The sequence below is a fragment of the Anser brachyrhynchus genome, assembly GCF_964034855.1.
Source record: "Anser brachyrhynchus genome assembly, chromosome: 14".
In the NCBI taxonomy this organism is placed as follows: Eukaryota; Metazoa; Chordata; class Aves; order Anseriformes; family Anatidae; genus Anser; species Anser brachyrhynchus.
Window position 1 is genome coordinate 15,449,069 of NC_137709.1, and position 18,231 is coordinate 15,467,299.

Genomic DNA, 18,231 nt, shown 5'->3' on the forward strand with positions numbered 1-18,231 from the left:
AATGCCTTACCATGGTTTTTCTGTATCTCCTTAAGGCTGGTGTGTGATACAGGAGGCAGAGGGGATCTGCAGAGGTCTGTGTGAGGGATGCTGGGGGCCCCTTCACCTGCCTGATAGTTCCTCTCCTCCAGGGAAACATATCTCAGTGCTCCAAAGAGCCTCTTGTTACAGGAAGAGATGGTGGCAGGTTGTTGGTGGACAATGTTGAAGATCCTGAACTTGTCTTGTTCGCTGGACTGGTGGAGCTTTTGTGAAGCTGCCATTCTTAACAGAAATGGTATTTGCCATGTCCTGCCACTGAACAGAGGGTGGTTGGTTTGAGGGGAACAAAAACTAGCTTTGCCTTCATTGACTCTGGGTTGCCATCACTAATCTAGAGCCTTTCTCTAGTCTACGTTACTCATTGAACCACGATGCAGTAGTGTGAGTTCCAGTTTCAGAGAGGTGGAAAATTCCCTGATGGGTAGAGGTTTTCCAGGTGCCAATTTAAAGGGTTGTTGACGAGGTGGTGAAATAAAAACACACCTACATGCAGATGCATACACACTCACCACAAGGATCCAACTGTGGCAGAGACTTGGGGGAGCCAGTGTCCAATCCTGATTGGGGTCAAGAGGAGTTTGGCCTTCCAAATCATGTTTTGCCCTGGGCATGGCAGCGGGGAAGCTCAGTAAATTGCCAGCCCACCTCCGAGTGCTATGCATGGAGGCATGGAAATGCCTTCATCCACTTGTGTGGAGCCCAGATAAAGCTACCTGCGGAGTGTCTCTCAGCAGGCTGTGTGCACAGCTGATAGCACAAGGATTGAGGATGGGAGCCTGAGCCTGGGACACAGTACACCGCCATGTCTCAGAACAGTGCTTTTATTCTTAGTGTAGCAAGTTAATTGAAGTGTCCTACTCAAATTCCTGCTCCAGTCTTTTGCCTGGCCTGAATATGCTCATGAAATGTTGCACAGTATGTTTTACATGACCACTTTAATGGGGGAAAAAAAGTTGCTCTGGCAGCTTGCCGCTTGCAGTTAGCAGTATTTTGTCTGATGTTCTGTGGTACCAGCACACTCGCTGCAACCATTTTCTGCTCAGGGTGTTAATGTGGTTGCTTGGGTTGGAGGCATACAGATGGTTTGCAGTACCACTTGTTGGGATCAGCCAGAAGACCAATGCATGCTCAATGCAGTCATTAATTCATACTCAGATGCACAGTGTTTTTTTATGGAAAAGGCTCATTTTGTATTTGATGTTGTGTTAAGGTATAACTCTTCCTATCTCTAAGAAATTACTGTCGAAAGGAAGCCATGCAAACACTCACAGGTCTAGGATACCTATCTTTAATATTAGGACTTTAAAAGAGTGGCCTCTGGCACCCTCAGATCTTTTGTGAGAACGTGCCAGTTAGCAATTCACTGCTCAGACTTCTTGCTGTTCCTGAGCCTTGTTCAACTGTACTTGAAGTAACATTAAAAAGATAGTAATAAAATGAATTTATTTTGAACGACAAAAACCCTGAATAAGTAAAGGAATCTTATTTGAAGGAGGTAACCAAGGCGGGGGGGGGGGGGGGAAGCTGATGCCAAAATATCCCATGATTCTTCGAGAAAACGAAACGTAACTAAGAATTGAGTTATAACCTATTGTGCCTTTAATCCCTGCTTAACATTTCAATAAAAAGAACATTGCCCTATTGAGAAATTAAATGCTCTATATTTACTCTTTCTTTAGCAAATGAGAATGAATGAAGTCATTCTACTGCATTCTCTTTTGCTTGACTGGCATTTGATTTCACACTCTTTAGTCAACTCTGGAGTTGTATTTTCCATAATAAAAAGAGATTTGTTTTCCCTTGCCTGTTTGAGACCTGTTGCTTCCCTTGGATCTTCAGCCAAGGGTGGTGGTGGTGGTGGTTTTTTTTTTACTTTTTAATATCTGTTTTTTGTTTGTTGGTGGTGATGGATTTTTTTGCTTTACAGATTCTTCAGACAAGCTTTTTTATTTTTTTGTGAGGTGGTACTTTCATAGAATCTTCTGTCAAAACTGCACATTGAATGGAGTTATTTGAGAGATTAAAACTGCCATTTTAAAATTATCAGAGCACAAAGTGATCATAAGCAGATATTCTAAAGCACTTTGATCTCTATCATGCCAAGAGGTTTGTTAGTGGTGATCCAGGCAAGGTTTCTGAGGGGTCTGCAATGCAGTTTTGAAATAGTTTGGAGTCCAGTTCAGCGTTTACAGCATCAGTATCTGGGAGGCAACTGCATTTTGGGATGGGAAACCCCACCCAATTCTTTTTAGCTTTTTTTCTTCTGCTCCAAGGAAGTGTTTTCAGTCAGTTCTTACGTTGTGGGGATCTTTCACCTACTGTTGCAGCTCGCAACTGTCAGAACTGGGGCAGGCATGACAGTACACTGCCAAAACTGTCTTCATCGGAGGGTTTTTCTTTTTTTTGTGTGTGTGTGTGTGAAATAGTATACTGCTGAACATCAGATGAGCATGTTAGTTCTTAGGGTGTACCAAATATACCATCTGCAAGATCCTTAATTTGATATTTGAATGGTAAAGAGGCCAGAAGTGAAAGCCCTTAATCCTACTCTAAGAACTGTTGATGCCTGTTGACATAAATGAGCATGGAGGGTTCTCAGCAGCACGAAGCAGAACAACACCGTAGCCAGAGGCCAACTTTAAGCAACTTTATTCTATCCCTACTTACATACCAATCCTGGAATTTGGATAGAAGCTTGTTGTTGTTATTTCATAAAACCTATTTAGGGAGGAGGCTTCCTTGCTTCTGACTGATTTAATCTTCATGCCTACCATCATCGCAGGGGCTTCAGTAAGCTGTTCCCATAACTGAGCTTGGGTGATTTCAGAACATTTTATTGTTGTTTCCTCTGGTGAACCAGGGCCACAATGTTCTTAGCCTCTTTGGAGGAACTTCACGCAGACTAAATAATTCATCATTGCAGAATAATTTAATTGTTTTTTTTTTTTTTCCTCTGACAGAAAATTACATTTGTCCTATTCTTAGAAATTACATGAAGAGGCTAAATTTGAGCAGATTTTAATAGAAACATAAAAAGGAAGGAATAGATCTGAAAACCAGTATTCACATTCTAGAAGAGCAGTGGTACTTTTTACATTTCGTGAAGTTAGACACTGTAAAGTGTATTGAGAATTGAGTACAAAATGTCTTCCTTTGTGTTCATTTGTTTTAGACTATAACAATCCATCCCTGTGTATTAATTTGCGTAAACTAAAATATGCTGATACCATCGTCAAGTACAATAAATTGATTTCCTTCAATGAATCAGTATTTTTATGCAGTAGGAGGGATTATATGATGTGGGTCCTGTTTTCATGGTGAAAGTTCATGTAGTCATGCATTTTTATAGACCTCACATGCAGAAATACAAGAACAGAAAATGAAATGTTAGTGCTAGTCTTTGGACAGAGTCCTCAGTGCAACTGAGAAACAAAAGTGTAATATAACAAGCTTAAGGCCAAGCAGCTGAACTGTTCTGTTTTTCAGAGCTTATTGGAAAATCTGGAAGGACTGGGAGGAGATGCCCAAAGTACACTCAACATCAAAACAGCTGTAAACTGCTTGTACTTACAGCAGTCAAAGAGCAGCTGAAAAAGCACCTGCTTGGTGGATGTGGACTTCTTTGGCTTATTTCAGTTGTGTTTGGCCAGATCAGTGTCTTCTTGTCTGATATATATAAATATTTACATTTAAATATTATTTTTAAAAATCTTATGTGTATAATATCCAGTACTCTAACTGAATAGCAGTGGTGTCTTAGCACAGATGAAAATATCTGTGCAGTGCAGAAGTACTCTTGTGACAAATACTGATTGAAATTATCACAGTGCTTTTTTTTAATTATTTTTCTGACCTCTTCCTGGTATCATGGTTTGAATGGAATGAGTAGGGGATATACATATGAGGTAATGTGTTTAAGTAGGAAGTCTTTCTGTGAGATGTTTTTTTCAAAACAAGCCCTGCTTCCTGGCTCATTCTCTTTGGTCGTCCTGCAGAGACGTCCTCTGGAGAGCTTTGCCCTTGTAGTCAAATAGAGTAGCATGGTCTGATGTTAGCTCCTCGCTCCACAACGTAATTGCATGCTTCTCCTTCCTCCAAATATTACTTTTGAATGATGCAATGGAATATGTAATTTTATGTTTTTGATAGAAATGAAGGAAGTAATTGCTGAGTCTGAGTTAAGAGATGTAAATGTAAGATGCTCAAGGCTCCTAATGTCGTTACCTGGAGAAGTGTAACAGAGAATGATAAGATCTTTATTTTTTGTTTGTTTGTTTGTTTTTAAGAGAAATTTTCTAATTATTCAGATAATGCTGTGAATTATTGTATCTCTCTAAATCCAAGGCAGGAGACCGGAAGCATGGGCATTCAGAGCAAAGTAAAGCTGCGAGCAGTCGGTCACCAGAAGATGACAGAGGAGGACGGTTTGGCAGAGCTGATGTAGCTGCAGTTTGCAAGGCAGTAGCATTAGGGCATGCTCACTATTTCAGCGGGCTTTGAAATGAGTTCTGCTTTTTCTTTCCTTGCTTTTTTCCTTTGATCATTCCCTGGAATTTGGGATCCATATTCTGATCTCTAGACAGAAACCCTTTGCTGTTTTTGCGTTGCGTTAAATGGCTGTTTAATTCACGTAACCCCAGTCATTCAGTCAAGGCAATCTGTTTTTGTTTTCCATTCTTTAACACACCCTGCATTCTCTAACAGACCGTGTCCACCCTTTAGTGAGCAGTGGTGACAAGGATTGTAAGCAGTGTTTCGTAGGAGGTCTCATCAGCGTCTGTACAACAGCACTCAAGCTCTTGCCCCCGCTTGGGAGGATCAATGCTGACGCTGGAGTCACCAGCTACAGAGAACTGGATGGGTTCACACAGTTTCTGTGGTGGGATACAGGAATATCAACAACCACACTTTGGTTGAAACTTCTGCTTAAGCGTTGAAGCAATCTGAAATCCAAATTACACTGCTTATTAGCAAGAGTCTGTAAACAGCAATTCTCTTCTGAAGTAGTCTAATATTGTAGGTCTGAGTTGTTTCAGTACCCTTAACCATATTATTGCTCTTGATTGCTAGATGTTATGCTGATTTTATCTTTAAGCAAGCAAGATTTTTTTTAAAGAAAAGTAACCAAATAGTATTATCTAGATGCCATTTATTTCAGAAGAAAAAGTAAGCTTCTGAAATTGAACCTTACCTGAACGCCTTCTGTTCAGAAAGCACAGGATATCCAGCAGTATTTCTTACTGGCCCTCAGTCAGAGCACTCGTAATGAAATGAAGATAAATTATTCTCTTGGAGCCCATATGCAGGGGAAACAGTAATGTGGTACAGTAGCACACATCCAGGAAGGGCCATTTTGAACGTGCATGACTATCGTGGTGCTGGCTGGGCTGGCAGTGAAGGCTGAAGGCAGCAGTGGCTATTAGTAATAATATCAGGAGTTTGGTGTTCTCACAGGTTTGTGTAGCTCAGTTAATGGCACGTTTAGTTTCTGAGATGCTCACCAGTGTGAGTGGGGTTTTCAGACACAAAAGATGAGAGAGGTTTTTTAGGGAGGGGTTTTAAAATGCTTTTAGCTTCAGGCTATCAAGTGCTGGAAGTGCTGCAGAATTTTTTGTTTTAATTTTTATTTTTATCTGAGCGCCAGGCACTCGTCCATGCTCTCTGCCCTGCCAAAAAGGCTTCAGCGTTCATGTGACAGACCACCCTGCCCGTGGGTGAGGTGTGTAATTCTTTCTCAGAGCAAAGATCCTGAGCAGAGACTGCTTATTATGTCGAAGTGCATGTGGTTTTCTGACAGGAGTTACTTGGCAGTCCAGAGAAAATATTAAACTCCACTTAACTTGGAAAGATCAGGAGGACTTAAACGCATAGTAAAAAATGTCTGTTTCATTTCTTCCCCTTGGTCTCTGTATTGGAAAGTCTTGACGATGGTGAAGAAAGTTCTTGCCGTGCTCTGCAGTTTGTCCTCTTGTTTGAGTATACCAACCTGTGTCAGGAACAGCTGCTGGCATTTGTAGAAGGATTTTTATTTCTTGATTGCCTGTTGAATTTATAAATGGGGATTGAAATGACTCGTAGTGAAAAGAAAAGAAAACCAGAAACCCAGCAATTTGGAGCTGGGAATTTCTGCAGTCCATTCTCTATTTTTGCTGATGGCTCTTGGGCATTGCTTGTGCCACACAATTTTTAAAACATTTCTGAATTTAGAAATATGGATTTTTTTTCAGCATAACTAGTAGAATTTGACATTATGAGAGGGCTATTTTTTCATTTTGTAACCTCTATTTAAGGTCATAAGTTAGGGCTTTAAAGCCTTTTTCCTATGAAAAACAAAACTTTTGGACTTTAAAACAAATTTTTAATTACTGAAAATCATTAGACACTGTCTCTTAATGATTTCATTCCCTTTAGAATGCAGTCTTTATTCAAGCTTGCTACTGACAAAATGTCCATAGCAGGAAAACTTTCCTGGATAGCATGTATAGCAATTTAAGTCAAAATTAAATGCTGATTAATTGCTTTTTTCTGTCTTTTTGCTTTTTCTTAAGTGTATAGAAACAGTGTTCAGCTGAGCAGGTTTTCAGCAGCAAGTTGAATTATACCATTGTGCTTTGGGTACTTGTGAGGAAGCAATGACTGTTTACATTCCCATTTCTGCCCCATCGCTGTGCTGCAAACTGATAAGAAAGAAATTGGGGTTTGCACCTGTGTACGCGCCTGCACATCGCCAGGAGGTGCCAATTAGACACGACTGTGATGGTATGTTTGTGTGATGGATGGGGGGGGAGATAAATTCACTTCACATGGGCGTAAAAAAACATGAAAGCAAAGGAAGGTCCAGGGGAGGTGTCACAGGGGTCTTCTGGTTTAAATACCCCGGCAACATCCAAGGAGTTCACAACTACGAAGTTAAACACCAAATAATTACAGGAGCAATTCCTTCACATTCTTGATAGTGTTGCATTAGTAGCTTGTTATTCAGCAGCTGTCTTCTGTGTTACCTTTCCCTCTGTGCCTGGAAAGAAGTCCTAATCTCTATCTGTAAATGTTTAGAACAAAATTGCTATTTGGTGCATCTGCAAAACAAATAAAACCCCTTTGAATTACAGGGTATCAGTAAGGTTTCTCAGGAACTAGGCTGCTACTGGGTTTCTGTTGAAATGAAATAATTGCTGCATGCCCTGATTAGTTGGTTTTTATTTTTACTATTTTTTTTGTTAATGCATTTGTTTAGAAATTTCTCTTCTTGCCAGCTCTGTGTTGCAATGCTTTTCCCTCTCAGATGAATAGCTGCCACAGAAAAGGCTCTCTCGAAACTTGCTTCTGGGGCTTGGTGTTTGCAGCTGCACTGCTGATCCGCATAGCAGCTGCCTTTGTAGCAGGTATGGTTACATGACACGGAAGGTTTAAGAAGAGAGAGAGCACTCATGACCAAAGTGCTGGTGGATTTCAAAGCTCTTTAGAGGCAAACTAAGCAAGGAACTGAATTCTGAATCCCAAGGAGAATGATAGGAAAAACAGCTGCAGAATTTCCTAGCAAGTTGTGTATGTGCACTCTTTTTAAAATGAAAAATTACCATTTCATTGAAGTGACATAAAATTGGCTCATTAAGTACTGAAAATAAAACGTGTTTTTCTTTTCTTTCTTATTCATTTTTATGATTTAGTTCAATTTTCAGCTTTACTATGTTAAGAAAAAAAAAAGTGCACACACACACACAACCAAGAATTTCTCTGAAAATAAAAGCCAACAATTTTGTGTCAATGCACAACTCCCAAAACTGAAATTTTAAGCCATCAAACGCTGTGAGATTGCAGTAGAATTGTGGTATGTAACGAGGAGGTCTCAGTGCATGCAGTCTAGCTGAGTGCTGTTCCTACTCCAGATGAATCAATCCTAATTCATTTGAACTGTTAAAAAGCAAACAGCTTCAAGATACATTATGAAGCCAACACTACATAGCACAGGAATTGAATTGAGTAAATAGCAAGCAATTCAGCTTTGATGTACCTAGATATGCCTCTAGGAATTTACAACTGCCTCTGAATTCTGTTTAATCTACTCTAGGTATTTGAACTTACGGAACAGCTTAAATATTTGGGTCTTGTTTTCGCTGGATTTTGGAATATACATTTTCCTATAAAGTGTTTGTCTATAAAGGGCATTCATATTCTTGCCATGTTGATTGCCAAATGAATTTATAATCTGGCATAGAAATAATGATGTGTCCAGATGTGGATATCAAATACTGTTGAACTTGGGCTGCATTGTGCAAGCTCAAAGCTCAAGTGCCATAATGGAAATGAGAAGCATCATGTTTGCGAACAAGTTATCCCTCCCTCTTTGCCTGCCTGGGGCCGTATGGTCGGTGCATGCATTGCATCCCGCAACATCCTCAACATCCTCACGTGCTGTTGAGCTGTCCTGGCAATGCGCAGAGGCTGCTGCAGCCGTGAGAAGTTCCCCAGGATACTCGGCATCGCACTCGCAGCTGGAGATATGATGTGCTGGAGGCTGTACCGCTGTGTGGCAGAGATGGCAGCTTACATCACCTGTGCACCTGAACTCATGTCTTGGGTTGTGCTTGGTTCCTGACCCCCCTCCTCCAAGCAAACAAAACCCTCTGGGCAGCTTTGGAGCATGCCTGTGTGGAAAAATCCTTAGTAAATAGACCCCATTATAGGGAGTGTTGGTAGGTCCTGTTTTGGGGTGGCTTTACACTTGTTAGGAAGGAGCCAGGTTATTCTGTGGCTGTTGGAGGTGACCAAATGATGATGTGGGGGAATGTTAACCTTCATGGATTCCCTCATGGCCATAACAGCCATGGGCTGCTTGTGTCCTCATCTTAGCACATACCTGGGAAAATCATTCCTGATCTGTTGCCATCAAAATTAATTCATAAAGACCTGTTTGCTTTATTCTTCATATTAGTATTCATGGGATTTTATGAAAGCACTTCCTCAAAATAGGGCGTTGTATAATGTGGGTGGTCTGACACCAAGGCATACGGGTTTTAACTTTTCCTGGGTCTATTGAAGTTGAAGGTGGTGCTTTTTGCTTTCAAGAAATGTTGCTTAGCTTTGACTAAGGTGTTGAATTTGGTATGGTTATACTGCTCAACAGTGTTAAAGAATTCCAGCCAACTGCCGTGTTTGCAGAGGTGGTTTTTTTTTTTTTTTTGAGTAGTACTTTATTAAATTTACAGAATAAATGTAATTAAAGGCCTGTAATTTCTAACATTTTATTTATATTGTGTACAGATTTCAGGCATTGATAGCCTTGCATATTTACTTGGCAATTTGTTAAAGTAATTTACTCTGTAATTATTTCATGATTACTAATGCTTTGGTGCCATGCCACTTTCTGTTAAGTTAAAATACTGTTGTTGGCTTTGTGACTCTCTGATCTCTGCAGTCTTTGTACCACTTTGTGAATGTTAGTTTTTTTCATACCAATTCTCTAGTCTTTGACTTCTTTCTAACTTACTTTGCTCCACTTTTGTCTTTTCCTGATGAGTGTGTGTGTGGCCAGTGTAAATGTTTCATAAGATGCCCATTTGGTCCGCCAGTGCGGCTGACCCTATGTACCTTTCTATATAGAAACTGTCTTTACTGTGCAGTAGGTACTTTCCAGCCATATATACAGAGAAAGCTCTGGTCCCTAGTGTTCCTAGTCTATAAGATTAACAGAAGTAGTAAGGATGTCCACCACAGCAAGGCACCTGAGTGAATCAAGGCACATGTTACATCTGTGTTGTATCACCTTTTCCCTGTGACAAACCTGTTCTTCAGCCCCTAATGGTTATTCTCCTCCTCTTAGTTCCACGTGGGTTTTCTGCTTAATTCTGGATCTCTTTGTACAGCAGCTTCCTCTGACTTAAACCGCAGTTGTGGCAGATGCTGGATTAGTCATTTTTTGTGCATCAAGGGAGAGAAGCATTGGAAAGGATTACACATGTACTCTTACAGTGAAATGAAGCCTCGATGAAAACTGAAGTAAGGCCAGATGGAAGTGCTGTTAAATATCCCTAGTAGCCCGAGTCTTAAAAGCTCTATTTTCTTTGTAAAGCTTTCCTGCTATTCATTCAGATTGGGGAATGTATCCCACCATGTTATTTAGTGCAGTCACAGTAACAAATGATGTGTTTGCAGCGAGACCCTGGTGTGGCGTGCCGGGTTGTGCTCTGCTCGTCTGCAGTGAAATGTTTGTACGCGCTTTTGATGAAGAAGTGTTTTCCTGTCTTAGACAAATGAAGACTGTCATTTGGGCAACCCTGGGACTTTTCAGTGCCTCTTACCTCAGATAGCATGTGTGCTCCAAACTTGGGCTGGGTTATGTTTATCTGTTAGATCGCAGGGTGCTTTTAACTACTGTGCCTGCTGCTTGTCTTTGAAAGAATACTTGAAGTGCTGCTGTTTGGTTTTCCTTTGGCTCTCACTTCCTTCTTAGCCTTGTTATTTTTAAATGTACTTCAGAAAACTGCTAGAAGGAAGCCTTCTACAATTCTGAAATGTTTTGTGGGATTATCTGGGATGTATACTTTAGCTAAGTATGTGAGATTTCTTCCTGCCCATTCTCCCCTAGATGTAAAAGTTTAAGCCTGAAAAACGACCACTGGTAATGGCAATTTGTAACAGCCTGTGTCCTGGAGCATAATTTATGATGAAGAAAGCAGAGGATTTAGCAAGTCTAAAGCCTCCCTGTCTGTTGCTCTGTTTTAAGCATTGTGGGATAATCTAGCATATGTGTAGTTAGTCACTGCTTCAAAACGTACAAGTATGTTAACTTTGATACCTAATGTCTTTTGCAGACCGATTAGATAATGTGGCCATGTGAGAAGTGTGGTGTGTGCTTACATCTGCCATGGCTGGTAATTTTTTGCTGTCAAACGTAGGTTGGTTGGTTTTCTTGGAATTATGTGCAGGGGTGGCATTTGGTCCTGTCCCCTGCATGGTGTTTTGGTCGCTGTGGGCCGATGGGGCAGGCTGGGCATGGTAGGGCTCATGCACTACAGTGTCCTGGGCCCCGCACCTTTCTGCTCCAGCAAAACCAAGGCTGGAATGGTTCAATGCTTGGCCTGGGTCCCGCCTGCATATGCTGGGTGCCCGGCTTTTTGCTGTGCGGCTGCCTCTGGCCCTGCAGCCCGAGAAGTCCCCAGTTACGGGTCAGAGACCAGCACCGCTGCAGGAGACAGCAGCTCTGTCTCCTCCTCTGAGTGTCCTTGTGTTTCTTGCCTGTCTTCAGGCCTGCTCTGTGTCCCTTCCCCGTCTCACTGCGATCTGTACACTTGGCATCCTTGTAGTCATGCACAGGGTCAGCCTCATGTGGCTGCTGACTGCTGGTGGGGAACTGGAGGGGCTTTGCCCCGGTTGTTCCTTTCTTACAGTCAGAGAGGAAAAACCAAATGTATTTGCATCTCCTTAGTTATCGCCGCTGCCAAGAGCTGTTGACCTCTACATTAGCCCAGTTTACAATATTGAAATCTCATTCCATGGGTTATTGCTTTCCTATTAATAGCGTTGTAATATATTAAACATAGAGTTGCTGTTGTGGTGATTTATGTTAAGATAAATTGCTAGTGTGATACATGGGGATTTAGTTTCCCAGCTTATGAATCTGCTTATTCCCTGCACGTTAAATTACTGCTTTCTCCGAATAGAAGCGTCTGAAATTCAGTGTGTTTTATTATTTCTTGCATCATTTTGACAGACTTGTCAATGTAGTTCAAAGAACGAAGTTCTCATTTAAATAATACAGATGTGTTTGTTCAACTTTACATTTAATAGTCCTGGTCTCTTTCAAGTTCGTGACCAGCTTTGCCTCGGATTTAAATATTTTGTTTTCCAGACACAGGGAGAGTGAGAGAAAGGATAAGGGTTTCTGCACTTAAAGAGGTCATAGGACAGACGGAGCCTGCAGGAGCAGACACCCCACGGAGACTCGCAGAGCGGTACCCATGCCAGAGTACCCCAGCTGGGGTAGCTCAGGGAGGCAGCTGGGCTTTACTTGGTGCCTGTGCTTGCTCATCCATCCGGCGGCTGCAGGCACCTGGCTAGTGAAAGGAATAAAAGTTCAATAAATAGTAAAGCTAGCAAATGGGTAGATAAATGTTATATATATATATATATATATATATATATATATATATATATATATATATATTCTTTTGAGGTATTCTTTTGGGTTCTCCAGCCCAAACCATTGAGTCTTCGATAGTTTCAATTTTTTCCCCTTGTCCATGTTTACTGGCTTTCTTGTTAGTATGGTTTGTTATATTCCTAATCTTGTTTCAGAATTCACATGGCATGTGACTTCCTTGGAAAGTCAAATGTTGGGTAAAGGGCATTGCTTGGTTAATTAAATTTAGTCAATATAAAATGTGATGCATCAGGAGCACAGAACTCAGCAGGTCTCTGACTGGAGCTGGGAAATTTCTTAAAGAGATATGGGACACTGTACCAAGTAGATACTTAATGGTTTTCTGGGAGGTGCTGTCACATGAGTTACCTGATGCTGGTGATCCATTTTCAGTTCATTTGGTTAGCATGCATGCACTTTTTTTTATTATCTTTTAGTTTGTTCTATTCCTTGTTTTTGCCATGATATATGTGTCTATGTTATAAGTAAAGCCTCTGATGAGTGCAAGCTAGCTTGAAATTTGATTTGGAGAAAGGAACTAGGCATGTTGACTTGGCAAACAACTTCAAGTAAAGCTTTTCTACTCATAAGGTTGAAATGCGTACAAACCAAAAGACAGAATAGTTGTTTACTTTGATCTGAGGGTATACAATTATGTAGTACCATGACTATCAGTAGGCTCTTGGCCTGCATGGAGAATAGAGGACCTAACTTATGTCAGCACATAGCTCATTGTCAGCTGCCCGAATAGATGCTGTGGTCTGGGATTTTGGTCCGCTTCTGAAACACCATCTTTGATGTAGCTGCTGGTGCATTTCAGTGGCAATTCAGGAATGGATATGGGTACGGTAGGGTGACTGTGAGCATATGCACTTGAGACAAGTGCCAGTCTGGGATTAAAAAGGAGTGACTGAAGTAACACGTTCCATTTGATGATGTACAGAATAAAGAAGAAATTACAATGTGCATAAAATAATAAAGGAAGAATGCTCCCAAAATGTACTCCTGGTACAGCTTTAGAGGTCTGCTACAGGTGGGCCTGGATATAGAGCAGTGTCCCAGCTTGTTCGGTAAGCTTTGCCAGAAGCACATAGATTTGTAGGAGAACTTGTGTTCGCTGTTATGTATAATGGAGAACAGCAAAGGGTAACTAAAGGTATGGCTCAGTCATTCCTGAATACAGCAACTAGTGTGGATCTTACAAACAGCAAAATGAATCCAAGCAAAAGGAAGCTCTCTGGACTTCAGTTTTGCTGAGCAGTGAACACTGTCACAGAAAGCAACCCTTCACCTTACTCATACCACTGTCAGTTAATTCAGCCTATGGGAAGGAAGTGTAGCTGATATTCTCTCTGATTTATTTATTTATTATTATTTAAAGGTGTAGATATATATGTAATGAGGCAAATTAGCTGGTGAACTTAAGAATTCAGATTTCTCAGAGCTGGTATTTCTTCATTTGAAAGCTTGAAAGGAAAGCAGAATGCCTGTAGCAGTGGACTTGAGACTTAAGTCTTAACCATATAAAATGCTAGTACATGGTTAGAGCCATTTTAATAGGAACAGGCTAAGTAAAGATGCTGATACGTTCGGGGACGTTTGCTATTGAAGTTGTAGAAACTTCTGTATTGAAAACTGCTAATATAACTTGAAAATAACAATGCTTAGCAAGCCACTTAACTAAGGTCTAAGAGAAGCTGTTAATCTCAGAAGTAGTTTCACTTCAGTTTATTCTGCCATGAATTTGGCATATTGTTTTATATTTCTTACAGCCAAACTACCTGCTGTATAAAGAAAACTGAATTCCTTATTTGCCAGGCACCAACAACTGACTTCATAACATGAGACTCAGAACTGGCGTAGATTTTTGCCCTGAGTCACGTATTTAGTAAACATTTAATTCAATTTGGGTATTCACCTAGGGAGGAGATTAAATGAGAGGTCAAGCAGCTGCTGAGTGTTGAGTAATTCAATACTTTGGACATGTTGAGATTTTAATAAACATCAAGGTAAATGGTTTGAAATTGGAGCTGGGAGTCGAGACTCCACAAAGAAGGGTTCGTCTTTCAGTTTTAATTACGAAACCAAAGAGACCTCTATCCTAGAGTTTTGCACACTGTAGGAAGGTATAATGAGCCGTGTTCAGCTTTGATTCTGTATGTGAGAATATCCTTCAGGTACAGATTAAAAAGACAAGTATCTAAATATATATATATATATATATATATATATATGAAACATGCTGTTTTGGAGGCCACTGACCTACTTCTATAAAAAGCATGCAGTGTAAGTAGCGCACGTTCAGGATTTGTAGACTCTGTTCATTACCAAGCCAAAAGAAAAGAGCAGACAAGACTTGCGCCATGCATGGCTTATCTTTGTCTGCTTATTTCTGTATGTTATTTGTCAATTCAACCTTTTATTTAGGTTCACATTGATAAATACTGGTTAGGACTGATCATTTCTTGTCTTTATTATTGCGGCATCCATTTTTCTGGGGTTGAAGGATGCAGTCTTGCTTTCCGGTGGTGATTCAGAATGCCACTGCAAAGGTCATTTTCAAGATCTTTTGGTTCACGTGTGACAATTTATTTGCTGCGACAGGGAGATGGAGTCTCTGGAAGCATGCGATGCCAAAGCTGTTTGTTTTCAGCTTCAGATCCCATCCTCAGACCTGAGGGAACAATCCCCCTCCCTTCATCCGCTTAGCTTGTGGTGATACAAGATTTCATCTCCTGCATTTCTGAGAAGTTTTAACACCCCTGTTTTTTAACACACTGCTCTTGTATTGGGAAGGAATCCCCTGTAAATACCAGCAGAGCCCCTTCATTTTGCTCCTCCGTATCCGTCCTTTAAATTCTTTCTTGCAGTGTTTCCTGACAACAGTATCTCTGCGGCTATCAGTTAATATGCTAAAAACACTTCCTGTCACGCTGACCTATATTTGTTGCTTCCTTAAGTCCATTAACTTCATGTACGCATTTGATCTGTCTTCTTGCTCACTTGCATGGCAAGCCTTTTGCGGTTTGAATAGTGCCTCCATCTCTCTTTTTATCTTTAGCTGCTTGGTGTGTAATTTACAATTTTTAAGTTATGGTGATGATGGATAGCTTTGCAGATCCAAGAGATCAGAATGGTGCCGTAATAAAGACTGATAGGAAAATCATTTATTCCCATTTTCCCTCACATCATGAGATTTATGGGCATTGCTAAGGTTTACAACATCTGTCCCCTATGACCTTCAAGTGGAAAGTGAGTCTCTTTTGGTTCACAGTTCAACCTCGAACCAGAATTTTAATTCTATTCTAGAGTATTTAAGAAAAACAAAACAACAACAACAACAAAATAAAACACTAATTTTTAAAGCAAGGTTCCGTTTGCTATGTGTTTCTTCCCATGCCCAATGTGTAGGTGATTTGCAAATAAGTTTGGTTGGTGAAATCTCTCCATCTTTTGGGTTCTTAATAAAAATATTAGGGCATATCAAGAATACCTGTTTCAGTGAATAAAGGATTCAAACATATTTTCCTAAACTTACAACATCTTTTACAAGTGCTGACTTCGAAACATAATTGTGGTTAATACTTCAAAGTATGCCACAATCAGCAAGTGATTCAAACATTATTTTGTTTTGCTTAATTGGCCCATTAGTATATTGCTATCAGGGATGATTTGTGTGGCTAAGTCTTTATTGAGCAAACAAAACTGTAAGAATTGTCCAAGCGGTCAGACCAGAGATCGTTCTGGTCCAGCAAGCTGTGTGTCAAATGGGGCAAGGGCAAGCAAGCAATGTGTTTATGTGGCCGGTAGCTTTTCTGGCATCCCCATACTGAAGAGATTCCATGCAGGTAGTACCTGCAAGTTGTTTTGTTTTAATTATTATTAGGATTTTTCCCAGAAATGTTTGCCTTCCTGTTTTTGAGAAGTATTCTATATTGCAATTTGCACAACGTTCTCTGGCAAGAAGTTGCATGTTAATGTATGATATAGGAACTTTTGCTTTTACAACATCAAAAAACCTGACTCTACAAACATTGTTGCTTAATATGCCTTTTTTTTTTTTTCAAAGCATTTTATGAGTAGTTTAGCTTGCACAGGTCCAAGCACCCTCCATTTGGAACCACACTGTGAACTCCCTGTTATGAAAATTGCCAATTTATTCCCATCTTCTGTGTCCTGCCTTTTTAATATTCCTCATCCATACAGAGAACCTTTCCTTTTATCCTATGGCAACTTAGTCCTTGTAGGTGCCTTTGGTGAAGGACCTTGCAGAAAGCTTTTCAGAAATTAAAATGTGTCATGACAGCAAGGTCACCCTGAATAATATGCTTGTTGGCTCCTTGAAATAATTCGTACAGTTTCAGATAACACTGAACTTGATAGAAACCACAGTAGAAGGTCTGCAGTGTATTGGATGTATATGAGTCTGTTCATCCCAATTGATAATACCAGTCTCAAATAAACACAAAGATTTTAGGAGTCCATCTTTTGTTCTCTAAGGTGCTTTTGAGTATTGCCTCCACATTTGCTGCCTTCTGTTTGGTTCCTATTGTAGTCAGTTTTGCTCTGCAGGTGTTAATGGAGAAATGTTATGCCAGTTATGAAGAAATGAACACAGCTGGGAAGATTCATGTGTGAATCTTATGCTGAGGCAGCTTAAGAAAAAGGGATGATATTTGTCACCTTGTGTCAGAGCAGTTCTTTGGATGACAGCTGTTCCAGGTGTTTTTGCTGTGAATTTTATGAATTGTTTTGAGGCCCCTTCCTCTGCCTGTCATTCCTGGCAGTTCCTCTGGTTCTCACCCACTTTAAGCAAAGGGTCTAGAGTGGGAACTTCCTCAGCTCCAATGTAATCATTTAACCTAACTTTTCTGCTATGGCCTTAAGTCTTAGCAGCACTGCATCTATGGCATCTTTATTATCTTTCTGCGCTTAGGTGTCATTGGTAGTTCCTGCTTTCAAAGGCTATGAAAATAGATATAATACTGCTTTGTATATCTTTCACAAGTTGCTCCTCAGTCTGTATTGGCCTTTCTCATTTTTTAGGTATTATTGAAAAGATAGTATTTATTTTCTCTGAGATTTTTATCTTAATCCTTTTGTTATTTGAAAAATCATTTTTGTTAATTTGATATCTAAGAAATTTTAGCATCACAAAATGTGACTGTTCTATATTAGGGTGGTTTCTACAATACATGGAAATATGAACGTGCTTTTGATTTGGGTCTGGTTGCGTGTGGTAAGCTTGCTCTTAAATGAATGATTAACCAGTGCTTGCCTTCAGTGTCCTCTGTTGCTTCTTCGTTTTGGCTATACATTAAATTAGGATGGTGCAGCATTACTGGCATAGCAATACTAGATATTTAGTGTCAATTGAAGAGTGTATAGTTACTTGTTTAGATCATTTTGTTATCGTTATTTCACTAAACAGAATTATCTTTAAAATATCACCATGCAATCTAATGGCGTGCATAAATAAATACCTATATGGGCTCTATCAGTATACTACATGCAGATTTGAGGCTCGCGTGCACGTAAGTGAGTAGACCATGCTATGTGTAATGTTCAAAGCTTCCGGAAAATGTCTGTAAGGACATTTGGGCTTTGGGCTATATTGCTGCTGACCAAGTTAGACCGTTCTACAGTAAATTTGAAGCAAGTGCCACTGCTTGGTTTAGTGCATTCTGTAGATACTGCAGAATAAACTGGAGAAAAACATTTTCAGCTGTTTTTAACTTCCTCTTTAAGTAGCTGATGTAAATTTTAATTAAACTCTTCATGAAACCCAAGTATTCGTTTAGTAATGGCTCTTCATTTAAAAGTTGTTGTTCCCTCATCTTCTAGCTACAGCTTCTCTCATTTGAATGCTATTTTATTACCTGTTGACCTTTGCTAAGGTCAGACTAGTTTGATCTTTATAACCCCTAGGCTGGAGGTTATGCTTGTGTAATACATTCTAGCTCAGGTAAAATTTCATTGCTGTGTCAACACTTATTTTCAACTAAGAAAAAAGTAGTTGTTTACCTATCAGACAAATAAGGTCAACAGCT

The 18,231-nt window shown here is 40.1% G+C and overlaps 1 protein-coding gene and 1 long non-coding RNA gene across 13 annotated transcripts in view; one reads left to right on the forward strand and one right to left on the reverse strand.

The window, feature by feature from the left end:
- SLIT3 (slit guidance ligand 3) overlaps positions 1–18,231 on the forward strand; it is a 512,565-nt gene that overhangs the window by 144,009 nt on the left and 350,325 nt on the right. The window lies entirely within an intron of this gene.
- The window catches only part of LOC308177622, a 109,724-nt gene that overhangs the window by 15,380 nt on the left and 76,113 nt on the right, over positions 1–18,231 (reverse strand). The window contains exon 2 of the long non-coding RNA XR_013939274.1: positions 1–18,231. This exon is cut by the window's left edge and continues 15,380 nt beyond it; it is cut by the window's right edge and continues 36,711 nt beyond it. This is a non-coding gene — a long non-coding RNA (uncharacterized lncRNA).